Source organism: Diabrotica virgifera, chromosome 8 (genome assembly GCF_917563875.1).
Source record: "Diabrotica virgifera virgifera chromosome 8, PGI_DIABVI_V3a".
NCBI classification, from domain to species: Eukaryota; Metazoa; Arthropoda; class Insecta; order Coleoptera; family Chrysomelidae; genus Diabrotica; species Diabrotica virgifera.
Genome location: NC_065450.1, coordinates 46,083,165 through 46,097,503, shown reverse-complemented (window position 1 = coordinate 46,097,503; position 14,339 = coordinate 46,083,165). Strand labels below are relative to the sequence as shown.

General features: G+C 31.8%; 1 protein-coding gene across 3 annotated transcripts in view; it reads left to right on the top strand.

Annotated features, from left to right (window-relative positions):
- The window catches only part of LOC126889941 (ATP-dependent translocase ABCB1-like), a 341,038-nt gene that overhangs the window by 171,246 nt on the left and 155,453 nt on the right, over window positions 1-14,339 (top strand). For 2 of the 3 annotated variants that reach the window (XM_050658694.1, XM_050658691.1), the window contains exon 1: window positions 8,315-8,446. The exons of the other annotated variant lie outside the window; for it this stretch is intronic. The gene's annotated coding sequence lies outside the window, so the exon portion shown is untranslated. Of the gene's footprint in view, window positions 1-8,314; window positions 8,447-14,339 lie in introns of those variants that run through there. 3 annotated transcript variants of the gene reach the window in all.

The window sequence follows — 14,339 nt, the reverse complement described above, 5'->3', positions numbered from 1 at the left end:
TTGAATACTGTCCTCATTTTTTCACTCAATTGTTTAGTATACATGGCTTGAAAATTGGACATTATATTCTTCTTGTCTTTTGTTTACTTCAAGATAAAAAGTCATCTTCATATTATCTCGCTTTTAAATATATCATAGAAGAATGTTTTAAAATTAATTGTCCTGTATTCCCTAAAGTAATAACTTCAGACTTTGAAATTTCCATTCATAATGGTATTCGTATGGCATGTCCTGAAGCAGATCTTCATGGATGTCGTTTTCATTTGGGTCAGGCATGGTATAGAAAAGTTCAAGCACTGGGATTAGCTCCAGAATACCAGAAAAAGGTGTTGACTCAACCGAAATTACGCAGTTTCTAAATATTTTTTTCTTTCATTCTTACATCCTGAAGATGTTAGCGATTTTTTTTGCTGTAGTTTTGGCAGAAATTAAACCAGACGAGGAAAGAGTCACCGAGTTGTGTAATTATCTTGTTGATAATTACATATCTGAAAATTCGACATTTCCTCCACATCTTTGGGCTGAGCACTATTCATCGTTACAAAGAACCACAAATCCATGCGAAAGTTTTCATTCCAAGTATAATTCTTCTTTCTACTGCCCTCATCCTAACATTAATATAATTTTATTGATATAATTTTACAATTTCAAATAAGTACCTACAATAAAATGAATTCTTTTTCGACACCAAAAAAAGTTGTTACGGAGTAAAAAGTACAGCAAAAATAAATTTTCTAAATGAAAAAATTTTAGAATTAAGAGAATGTAAAATAAATAGATTAGAGTTTGTCAAAGTAGTATCATATAAATTTAGGAAATAGTTATTTTCCTAACAAGTGCCGAAAGTCATACTTTTCCGCACGCGACTGCAGTTTGCGAACGACACGAAGCGGGAGTTCGGCAAGCAGTCGAGTGCGGAAAAGAGATTTTCTGCAAGAGTTAGGAACAATATTTTTTCTACGAGTCTTTAAAAAATGACCAAATCTTAATCAATTAATTTAATTAATATGAAAATATATACACAAATTAATTCTTTGACAAAGTTGTCAAAACCAAACTTTCAATATAATTATTTAGCATGACGACGATCTTGGTTTCCATGACGACGATTCAAAACCACTGTTATTGTCTACTGATTTGACTTTCGACTATTATGTCAAAATAATAAAACGCGTGCGGAAAAGTAAAACGCGTGCGGAAAAGTAAAACGCGTGCGGAAAAGTAAAACTTTTTAAACTAAAACGCGTGCGAGAAAGTAGACATTTTTGCACGCTCGTAGAAAAAATATTTTGTAATTTTATATTTCTATACATATTTTGTAATATTTTCCAAATAAGTTTTTTTGTGATGTTATTTTTAATAAATCTATAAAATACTTATTATGTTTTTGTAGTTTTTGTCAAATTATTAATAATAAAAATTAATGGTTATTATAAAATATATTAAAAAGGTTATAAAACTAATTATATATTGCACACCTAGTTCAAGAGTGCCACAAGTGCAAAACGCAATATTCTCGATAAATGAGCAAAACGTTCTGTAGTAAATGCGTTATGCCCTGTAAATAATTTATTTTGAGAGTGACTGGCTTCAAAATTACAATTTAGGTAGTAAATTATACACTTATTGGCTGGATCTTATTACAATTTATTAAAAATCAAACGTTATTATTGTTTTGATAGTTATGGCGATATTGCATTGTGAAGAAATATAATGAAAAAATCAATTGATTTTTGCAGTTGTGGCCGTATTGAACTTATTGAATTACATCGGTTGTATTGTGGCAGTGTATATTATCGCCACCTCTCCCAGTTATGGCCCTATTGCATTTTCAAAACCTCCAAAAACCCTACAGTGAAATACCGAAGTAACTTACTTTATACTTATCCAAAACAATATTTTAGTTCAGGCTGTATTGCATTAGATGGGCCATTATATAGGCAATATTTTACAACCTTAACCCAAAATTCGAATTGTTTGCAGTTGTGGCACAATTGAACTAGGTGTGCGATATGTATAAGTTAGTTAAAATTTATAAAGGTCAAACCGGCAAACAGGTGTATGTTCTCAAAGAAATTGAAAGTGTGTAAAAAAATTTTAATAATCAGCTAAGTACTTTCAACACATAACGTGCCATCATCAGAGCTTCGTCCTCTTATAAATCCTTCATAGAAGAGCAATTGTTAAAATTCACATGATAAATCATGAATACTGGGCAAAAGCCACAGATATCGGGTATAAAACCCTTAAAATTAAAAGTTTATTACATCTAAATTCTATTTTAGTTTAAAATTACAACATTTATAAATACTGCCTAGTGTCAATAATGTTTAATATTTACATAAAGGTTGAAAATAAAATAAATTAAATAACGAAATAACAATTTTGCCAAAAATTTATAAAGGGACGAAGATGTGGCAACGTCTCACCTTCACATAAATATTAGAAGCATGTAATTTATTTCCAGCTTGGGAGGCAATTCGTATGTGACCATTTTAGTGACAGGTAAGAAACCCTATTTCGGGAGGCATTTCATATGCGGCCTATGTTCATATCTCTTTTTCTTGTTGTTGATATTTTTCTATTATTTGTTTCTTCTTTTCCTTTATACTTTATAAATGAGCTAAATGCCTGTTTTACTTCGGTTTTTAGCCTCAATTGACATTGTCTGACCATTTTTTCCTCGGTCGTCCCAATGATCTTCTTCCATTTGGCGATTTGTCTCTTGCTATTCGTACTATTCTATTTTCTGTCCTTCTTTCTATGTGTTGATTCCATTCTATTTTTCTTCTTTTGGTCCACATGTTTATTTCTTCTATCCCACATCTCGCTCGTATTTCCTCACTTCTTACTCTGTCTCTTAGAGTTTGGTTTGTTATTTTTCGTAAGACTTTCATTTCTGCTGTTTCCAGCAGTCTTTGTTTTCGCCGCATCTGCTCTTGTTTCCGCTGTATACGTCATTATCGGTCTTATTGTTGATATGTATAGTTGTTGATATTATTTTTTTAATGGAAAATATATGATCATGGGTGCTTCTGCCTTTTCTGAGTTCGCTTTGTGATACCTCGAGTGTACTGGAAATTTTTCTGGTTATTCTCTTGTACAGTATTTTTTCGTATCCTTTCAAGGCAGTGCTTAATTACTAATATTACTTATTCCTCTGTAGTTGCTGCAATTATGCAATCCGTTCTATCGTCCTTTTTATAAATCGGTACTGTCTGAGCTTTCTGCCAGTACATTTGTATATGTTCTCTCCATATGTCATTGAATATCTGTAGTAATATCTGCTGTATTTTGTTTTATTTTTTTTTTTCGTCATTTTACTGGTTACTCTGTCATACCCTGGTACTTTTCCGTGTTTCATTTCCGCAATAGCTTGTTGCAGTTCATATTATAGGAAAATTAATAAAATATATGTGTGCTGTAATTATACAGGGTGTCCCGAAAAGATTGGTCATAAATTATACCACAGATTCTGGGGCCAAAAATAGGTTGATTGAACCTCACTTATCTATATACAATAGTGCACACAAAAAAAGTTACAGCCCTTTGAATTTACAAAATGAAAATCGATTTTTTTTCATATATCGAAAACTTTTAGAGATTTTTTATTTAAAATGGACATGTGGCATTCTTATGGCAGTAATATCTTAAAAAAAAATTAAAGTGAAATTTGTGCACCCCATAAAAATTTTATGGGGTTTTTGTTCCCTTAAACCCCCCCAAACTTTTGTGTACGTTCCAATTAAGCTATTATTGTGGCACCATTAGTTAAACACAATGTTTTTAAAACTTTTTTGTCTCTTATTACTTTTTCGATAAGACAGTGTTTATCGAGATATTTTGAATAATTTTCGAATCCACCACATATTTGTATGTATATGGTTAAGTTCTATTATAGAGACATGTTAATAATCTGAAAATTTATTTATAACTAACATTAATACGTATATTTTGAAAAAGAAGCCACATCTCGATAAAAGGTGACTTATCAAAAAAGATTAAGAGGCAAAAAAGTTTTAAAAACACTGTGTTCAACTAATGGTACCACAATAATAGTTTAATTGCAACGTACACAGACATTTGGGGGATTTAAAGGGACCAAACCCCCATACAATTTTTAAGTAAATATCTTAAAAAGGAAGCCGCATCTCGATAAAAACTGGCTTATCGAAAAAATACTAAGAGACAAAATAGTTTTAGAAATATTGTGTTTAACTAAAGGTGCCACAAAAATAGTTCAATTAAAACGTACACAAAAGTTTGGGGGGTTTAAGGGAACAAAACCCCCATAAAATTTTTATGGGGTGGGCAAATTTCACTATAATTTTTTTTAACATGCTCCTGCCATAAGAATAATACCTATCAATTTTCAATAAAAAATCTCTAATAGTTTTCGATATATTGAAAAAAATCGATTTTCATTTTGTAACTTCAAACTCTTTTTATGAGCACATTTGTACTAAGGTAAGTTAGGTTCAATCGAACTATTTTTGACCCCAGAATGTGTGATATAATTTATGACCAATCTTTTCGGGGCACCCTGTATATATTGTATATGTTCAACAGTTCAAGCTGATTATCCAGTTGGAGTTGGACTATTTCTAGTTCGAGTCAACTCAAACGGCTGGTTTTAGTAAAAGTTTATTACAATATAAAATGAAGATTTTTATTCAACATTTACTAGTAAAAGTAGACTCCAAGTAGAAAAAGTATACTCTTCCCAATGCCATTTAGTAAAAGTTTATTCACACAAACAACCGATTCGAGAAATTAAATGTTACTGGATAAGTTCAAATCGTGATAAGTAGTTGAAACCGTCAAAACAAAGAGACGCACACTCATCAAAAAAGCACGTGAGATTTTAATCGTATAATCTACATTAGTGAATCGATCCAGGAATAGTCAACTCAAACTAGTACTGCCGTCCTCAATTAAAACGAGGTATCTGCAAAAAAAATGAAAATCGAGTTTTTGCTATAGGTATGTGGTTTCCTTGTGACCTTATTTATGATTCTGCAATATCTGAACGCCTCATCATTTTATTTACTACCAAAATCAACAAATTGGAATACGCCGTATGTATTAAATTTCAATAGCTGCTTAATTAAAATGCGGTATCTACAGAGTACTCAACTAAAAAGCGGTATGTGCTAGCAAGTATCAAGTACTTGCCGCGTTTTAATTGAGCATAGCGCATTTACCGCGTTTTTGTCGACACTCGTGTTGCGATCTCGTATTTTGAACATTTATGACATGTAGGTATTTTGTTTATATAATAAACAATAATAAGCTATTTATTTTTCTTTTTTTGGTAACTATTCTTCTTTGTAAAATATCCTATTTGTAAATAAAATGCAGATACAGCACTATTTCTGATCCAGTAATATGTCCGCTGCACAATTAAAACGCGGTATATGACTTTTTATTTACAGCTTTGATAAAAACATGATTTTTTTAAGAATATATTTTTAAATAATGTTTAACTATCATTAGAACATGTTTTGCGTTTAAAAGTTGTCAAAACTTTGAGAGCCGATTTCTCGGTTTTAAGTTGGCTGCACATACCGCGTTTTATTTGAGGACGGCAGAGTAAGAGTTGATTCTATTTTCCCGCGATCTACTTTTACTAACAAGGGTTAGGAAGACTCTACTTCAACTAGTAAAAGTTGAATTAAATTTTTCAAATCAACTACTGCTCGTTTTAGTTTTTAGTTGGAGTTGACTCGAACTAGGAATGGTCAACTCTAACTAAGAATCAACTGGAACTGTAACATATATAATTATTACTGAAGATATTTTCTTGTGGCATTTTTATAATCAAGTATATTCAAATGGAAAATAAGCCACAATTTTACCTAAAAATGATTTTATTAACGTTTCGACGCCCAAGTCGGGTGTCGTTGTCAAAATACAAAATAATACTAAATAAACAAAAATGTTGTTGCTTAGTAAAAATTTCTTCTAATAATTTATTTAATCTGACTCATTTATATCGGCAATTCAGACACGTATTATACATTTTAAAGTAGATGACTTTAAAATGATATTGCCAATATTGATGAGTTGCGTTCCTGGGACGACTTTACTAAAAGATAGTTCATTCGATTACATGAAATCAATCCCAACTCAAGAATATCCGCCACAAAAAATCATAGCATGTGATCTGTCTTTAAAAAGACAACCAAATGTAACGTTGGCACTGAAATTCTCGCGTTAGAGATTCCATAGTAAATCACGAGGGAAAACCAGGAAAAACCTCGTGATACTATCCCGACATCGTAAGTATTTGGGTTTACATTTAGTTTACTCTCAAAACTAATACCAAATTCTGACTTGATATTTTAAATTTTAAATAATACTAAAATACTAAATGTACTAACTCGATATGTTACTGATTTACTAATTGTGGTATTTTCTTTCTATTGACTTCCTCCTTTAATATGGGTAACCACATTCTACTGCATTCTACCGAGGAATTTGCGACACAATTGGTTTCATTTAGCATAATTAGAGCCGCTTCTTTGATTTTCCTCTTTTTACTATCTGCTTCTTTTAGGACTATACTTGAATTTCTCCACTGAACTCTATGTTCATTATCCCATGCGTGTTGACATATTTGAGATCTATCAAATTCTCTATTTTTTATATAAGACTGATGTTCATTTACTCTAACGTCTAATGGTCTTGACGTTTCACCTATATAAAATTGTTCGCATTCACAAGGTATTTTATAAATATAATTCTTTGTTCTTTCTTGTTCACTGTTAGGTTTAGTTTTAGATAGAATAGATCTCAATGTGTTTGTTGTTTTGAATGTTGTTGATATGTTGAATTTATTTCCTATTGAGGAAAATATCAATACCATATGTAAAAGGACTATTCGAGAAACTTAAAACAATAGGAAATAAATTCAACATATCAACAACATTCAAAACAACAAACACATTGAGATCTATTCTATCTAAAACTAAACCTAACAGTGAAAAAGAAAGAACAAAGAATTGTATTTATAAAATACCTTGTGAATGCGAACAATTTTATATAGGTGAAACGTCAAGACCATTAGACGTTAAAGTAAATGAACATCAGTCTTATATAAAAAATAGAAAATTTGATAGATCTCAAATATGTCAACACGCATGGGATAATGAACATAGAGTTCAGTGGAGAAATTCAAGTATAGTCCTAAAAGAAGCAGATAGTAAAAAGAGGAAAATCAAAGAAGCGGCTCTAATTATGCTAAATGAAACCAATTGTGTCGCAAATTCCTCGGTAGAATGCAGTAGGATGTGGTTACCCATATTAAAGGAGGAAGTCAATAGAAAGAAAATACCACAATTAGTAAATCAGTAACATATCGAGTTAGTACATTTAGTATTTTAGTATTATTTAAAATTTAAAATATCAAGTCAGAATTTGGTATTAGTTTTGAGAGTAAACTAAATGTAAACCCAAATACTTACGATGTCGGGATAGTATCACGAGGTTTTTCCTGGTTTTCCCTCGTGATTTACTATGGAATCTCTAACGCGAGAATTTCAGTGCCAACGTTACATTTGGTTGTCTTTTTAAAGACAGATCACATGCTATGATTTTTTGTGGCGGATATTCTTGAGTTGGGATTGATTTCATGTAATCGAATGAACTATCTTTTAGTAAAGTCGTCCCAGGAACGCAACTCATCAATATTGGCAATATCATTTTAAAGTCATCTACTTTAAAATGTATAATACGTGTCTGAATTGCCGATATAAATGAGTCAGATTAAATAAATTATTAGAAGAAATTTTTACTAAGCAACAACATTTTTGTTTATTTAGTATTATTTTGTATTTTGACAACGACACCCGACTTGGGCGTCGAAACGTTAATAAAATCATTTTTAGGTAAAATTGTGGCTTATTTCCCTTTTGAATATACTTGATTATAATTATTACTCTTGTACACAAGAAATCTTTTTGTTGTTTTGAACGTTTTCTAAAAACAATAATAACTAACACCTGTTCGCAAACGCTTTAGAAACACACGAAACAAAAAAGAACAAGTAATTATATCACACAGAAGCTTATATGTTTTATAAAAGATTTACACTAAATAACTCTTGCCCCCTCCCCCTGCCCATGGGTATGGGCGCCCATGTATATTGACCATAATATACACCAAAATAAAAGAAAGAAACGGTGAGCTCGAAGATCTCACAATAACAATCAATTATCAAGACAATGTTAATGTCCATAAAGATCTAGTATAATCTTATCTGTACATTATTATAAAAAAAAACAATCCAAAGTTGATTATGAGATAAAAAAGATCTGTATAAAACACTTTTATATTTGCAATTAGTTTGTAGCTGATATTTAGTCGATAATTCATTTGTGTTAAGTGCTATCGTTTAGAATAGAGTGCAAATTAAAAACTAACTATCAAAAATATTTAGTCTAAGGTAAATCATATATTTATTATAAATAAAACTATTAGGCCTGGATCCCGCGTACCAAAAAAAGCTTATTAGTAGCAAGCTGAAAATTTTGTAATAGTTTAATACTACAGGATAATAAGCTAGAAATAGACCATGTTCGGGACACTCAATGATCCAGGTAGCTGACTACTTTTTAGTTATTGTAGACCTAGAGGATAGGAAGAAAACCTACCTATTTCCTGCCTAGAGTTCGCGTCCGTTTTTAATTAATAATAATTCCCCATTCAAAAGCTAAATAATTGACATAAAATTACAAAATTTAATTTTTTAGAACCTTGAAAAACCTTCAAAATGTCGATTTTTTAAAGTTAAAAAGTTAATTTGTTGCTACGCAAACTGAAAAATAAGTGAAAATCGTTATTTGTTAATAACTTTTAATAAAACCACCTTAGAATTGTAGGGTTTCACCCAAAGTTGGGTACTGGGGTACTTAACAAACCCTCAAAATTTGAGATATATCCATTAATTAGTTTAAAAGTTATTCTATTTGTTTATCCCAGAGACCTTTATTTTGCAATAACATAAGACAGAAAATAATGAAGACAGGCAATTCTGCGTATACCAAATGAAAATAGAAGAGAGTGATACTATCAAAATGTAATAAAAAAAGATAAAAAAAATTCTAATATAGTCAATATACACATATCTATATATGTATTGGTTTTTGGTGAAATTTTCACAAAGTGTGTGGTGAATTCAACATTTCAACTGTAAGTCATCTTTTTGTTAATTTGATGCACGTAAGAGAGGAGATTTGCAATAATATTATACAGAACAATATTTTTTTAAGTTACAAATACAACATTGAATATAACAAAAACGTGTATAATTAAACATTAATGAATATTTAATTACTGAAAGCCATAAATAAATTAGCAAACAGAAGTACGGCCAAATATTCTGCGACGTTGCCGGCGTGTGCAAAATATCTGAGACCTTACCAAAACGTAATTAAAAATAAGAAGATAATAATAATAATAATTACTATTAGACACAGGTTACATTTTCCTATTTTTTGTGTATATTATAAGCTTTAAGTGAACTAAAAATATATTTTTCTCGCATTATATTGATAAAGATTTTCAGTCTAGAAAACAAACAACAAGACAAATAGATGAACAACGAAGAAAATAAAACAGAAGGAAAAAGACACAAACCGGAGCACGACAGCTCGATTGAAGAAGACAAAGAAGAGCAACATAAAAGCAAAAAAGCTCCAGACACGCGCATAAAAAAAGTAAGTACAATATTAACTGACATGGAGGAGATTAAGATATTACTGAGCCAGATGAGGCAAGAAATTAAAGAAGATATTCTGGAAAGCAAAACAGAGACTAAAGATGAAATCAAGGATATGAAAAACGAACTGGAAGATATTAAGCAGAAGCTTAAGCAAAACAAAGCAGAAACAGAAAATTTAAAAACAGAAGTAGAAAAAAAAGAACAAAAATGGGAGAAAGAAAACGAAGAACTCAAAAAAGCGTTAACACTCATGGAGAATAGATTAGAGAAGATCGATAAAGAAAAAATACACAATAAATTAATCATAACAGGAATTCAGGTAGATCTGGAAGATGAAGTTAGACTAAGAGAAAACATACAAAAAATGATGGAAACAGAGCTGCAACTGAAAATAGAAGTTAAAAGTGCGTTTAAGATAGGATACAAGAAATGTATAATAGAAACGAAGAGCTGGGAAGACAAACAGAAAATACTGCAAGAAAAAGGTAAACTCAAATACAAAAGAGACTGTAGAGAAATATACATAGATGCAGCGCTGACGTTCAAGGAAGCAAAGATACAAAAAGAAATCAGAGACATAGCAAAACAACAGAGAAGCAAAGGAGCAAAAGTAAAAATCAGATACCAGAAATTAGAAATAAATGACAAAGTGCTAAAATGGAATGCAAGAGAAAATAAACTTATAGAAATTGAAAATGTCCCAAAAAACTAGACAAAAGAGAACGGATGGATGAAAAGGAAACAGACAATGCAAACGAAGAGGTAAATGAGTCACGGTATATTCAAAATAATAAGAAAAATACAAAAAAAAGGAAGAGAATTAAAAAAATGACAAAAAAAATTGGAACATGGAACGTCAGGACACTGCTAGAAGAAGGAAAAATGGAAGAGCTAGCGACACAGTTGAAACAATACAATATAGATATTGCAGGAATTCAAGAAACCAGGTGGGGGGGACATGGAAAAATCGAAAAAGAAAATTATACAGTATGGTATGCTGGAGAAGAGAAACAAGGATATGGAGGAACTGCTTTTATTGTGTTAGGGGAAATGAGGCATAAAGTTATGGAATTTAAACCCATAAGTCAAAGATTATCATACATAAGGGTAAACAGCAAACCGAACAAGTTGTCCATAATAAATGTCTATGCACCCACAGAAAACAGTGATGACTTAATAAAACAACAGTTCTATGAAACACTAGAAGAAAATGCCGAAAAAATCCCGGGAGAAGATATATTAATTATTATAGGTGATTTCAACGCACAAATAGGTAAAGAAAAATGCTTTAGGGAGGTTGCAGGGGAAAACTCATAACATAGCACAACAAACAATAATGGAGAAAGATTATGTAATTTAGCAGCAGCATTAAACATGGACATAAGTAGCACGAGATATAAACACAAAAACATACACAAGATAACATGGATGAGACCAGGCAGTCTGGAGGGGAATCAAATAGACCATGTACTTATTAAAAAGTCACACAAACAGTCGATAAATGACGTGAGATCTCACAGAGGGGCAAACATCGATTCGGACCATATGCTAGTGATTGCAAAATGTAAAATAAAAACAACAAAGAATGAAAGACGAAAAGCACAGGGAAGATGGGACGTAGATAAATTGAAAGATAAAGGAGTAAAAAGAAGATTTGTAAAAGAAGTAAATGTAGAGATGCAGTTCAAGGAGGAACAAGAAATGGAGGAGCAGTGGAAAAAAATCAAACAAGGAATAAACACTGCAGCAGAGAAAGTAGTTGGAAAAATGCAAAAAGAAAGAAGAAACAATTGGTTTGACGAAGAGTGCAAACTAGCAGTGGACGAAAAGAATAAAACAAGATTGAAATGGCTAAGCACAGGTAAAGAAGAGGAACGAGAAAAATACCAAGATCAAAGGAAAAAGACAAAGAAATTGTTTAAATCAAAGAAAAATAAAAAAGTAGACGAAATTATGAACGAGATCGAGACAGAAAATAAGAGACACAATTCAAAACCACTGTACCAATACACTGTACAAGCTAGGTAGTAGAAAACGGACAGCTAATGTAGCCATAGAAGCAGAAACATGGCAGAAGTATTTCGAAGAAATGTATCAAGAAACGGATGTAGAAGAAGAAAGAGAAACAATAATGAACCCGGAACAAGGTGAAGAAGAAGAATTGACCTATACAGAAGTAAAAGATACAATATGCAAACTGAAAAACGGGAAAACAGCGGGAGACGACGGAATATGTGCAGAACTTATAAAATACGGGGGTGAAGCACTATACAGAAAGATTTATGAACTAATACAGAATATTTGGAATAAGGAAACAATGCCCGAAGAATGGAAGAAAGGAATTATTGTGACAATCCCAAAACAAGGAGACCACAGGATATGTAAAAACTACCGAGCAATTAATTTACTGAATGTAACATATAAAGTACTGACTGGTATAATTAGAGACAGACTAACAATATACACAGAACAAAGCATAGGAGACTACCAGTACGGTTTCAGAAAAGGAAGATCCACGATAGATGCTATCCATACACTAAAACAAGCGATAGAGAAAACATACGAGTACGACGGAGAAGCACATATACTTTTTCTAGACTTTAAACAGGCTTTTGACAAACTAAGTAGAAGAAAAATGATCCAAGACTTACAAGAGAGCAAAATACCAAATAAAATTATAAGAATGATAGAAATGACAATGCGAGATTCCCAAGCAACAATAGACACCGGAAGAGAGAGAACAGAAATAATAAAAATTAAAAATGGAGTAAGACAAGGAGATGCGCTCTCAACTGTACTATTTATTCTGTCATTAGATAAGATAATAAAAAAGTTGTCAAACGCAGGAACTATAAATAAAAATACAGTACAAATAATTGGATATGCGGACGATATAACCATAGTAGCAACAGATAAAAAGGCATTAAAGAAAACCTTTCAAGAAATAGAAAACGAATCCAAACTAAGAGGACTGGAAATAAATGAAAATAAAACAAAATACATGAATGTAAGTAAAAAAAAGAAGACGCAACTGACAGAAATGACAATAGACGCACACAGCTTCGAAGAGGTTGAAACATTCAAATATTTGGGAGTATTAGTCAACAGAAGAAATGAAAGTGTAGATATGAAAAGAAGAATTCAAGCAGGAAACAAAGCATTCTACAGAAATAAAAAAATTTTCAAAGATAAGAAGATAAGCCGGAATACAAAAATGAAAATCTACAAAACGACCATAAGACCAATAGTGCTATATGCTTTGGAGGCATTCACATTAACAGCAAGAGAAGAAGAGCAGCTGAAAGTTTTTGAGAGAAAAATTATGAGAAAAATTCTGGGACCAAAGAGGGAAAACGAAGAGGATGCAAGGCAATGGATGAACCACGAAATACAAGAATGGATGGGTCAAGAGAACATAGTAAGAGCAACAAAAGCACAGAGAATTAGATGGTATGGACACATAATGAGAAGAGAGAAGAACAATCCGTTAAGAGTTATAACCAAATGGATACCACCAGGTACAAGAACCAGAGGCAGGCCTAAACTCAGATGGAGACAACAAGTGGAAGAAGACTTAAGAAGTATGGAAATTAGAAATATAGGAAGCAAAATCAGAGAGAGAGAAGAATGGAGAAAGGTAGTGGAAACAGCGAAGTCACACCAGCAATTGTAAGACTAAAGTCAGAATGGGATGATCCCCCACAAAAAGGATCTTCAAGTGAAAACAGCTTCAGCTTCCTCGGGAGCGTACAGCTTGTATATATATATATATTGATGTGATCTTGATTATTGATATGAGATGATAATTTTATATGTCATTTAATTTAATCAATGCATTACTAATAATCTAATTAATTTACCAGATCACATATCAATATGTTTTCAATCTCAGGGCTTTTTATAAAATTAATTACTTACATACGTGGCTTCTAAGTATTTCTTAATGGTTCCTAATCGGGATAGGAAAGAAAAGAGTAAAATAATAACACATATGGGTTACAATTGTAATCAAAATATTGTTTATTTTATTTAAATGGCAATCACTGCTTAATATTTGCTATATCGTATTATTCTTAAACATAACATTTATACATGGGAATCTTATTTCCTTTTGATTTCCAATTGAAAGTTTTTATTAACATTTAACTATTATGATTTATCAGCAACAATTCTATTTAAGTTTGATGAAGCTTTTCTGATATTATTGATTATGTTTTTTCAATTTTAAATGTGGTATTTACTACGAAAAACCCATACATTCATGTCCAAACAAATGAGACTGACCTTTTTCTGGTGCACTGAGAATGTCTTCACACAAGACCCGTTTCCTGCTATCCTTGGCTGCAATCAAAACCTCGTCCTGGCTTCCAGTAATGTTCTCCTCTGAAAATAGCTCGTATAGCTCTCGTTTCCTGCTTCTGTCGTGATGCTGTGTTCTACCTTTTTCGAAACTGCAATCAGCTACCGGGAACTCTTGGCTCAAGGAGGTTCTTTTACTCTCAACCTGGCCTACCTCTCGTTCTACGATAGATACTCCACACTCACGGAACTACACCGGCTTTCTCACTCTCCGTACACTACCGTCTACTACTCGACTTCACTTCTCGACAGCTCA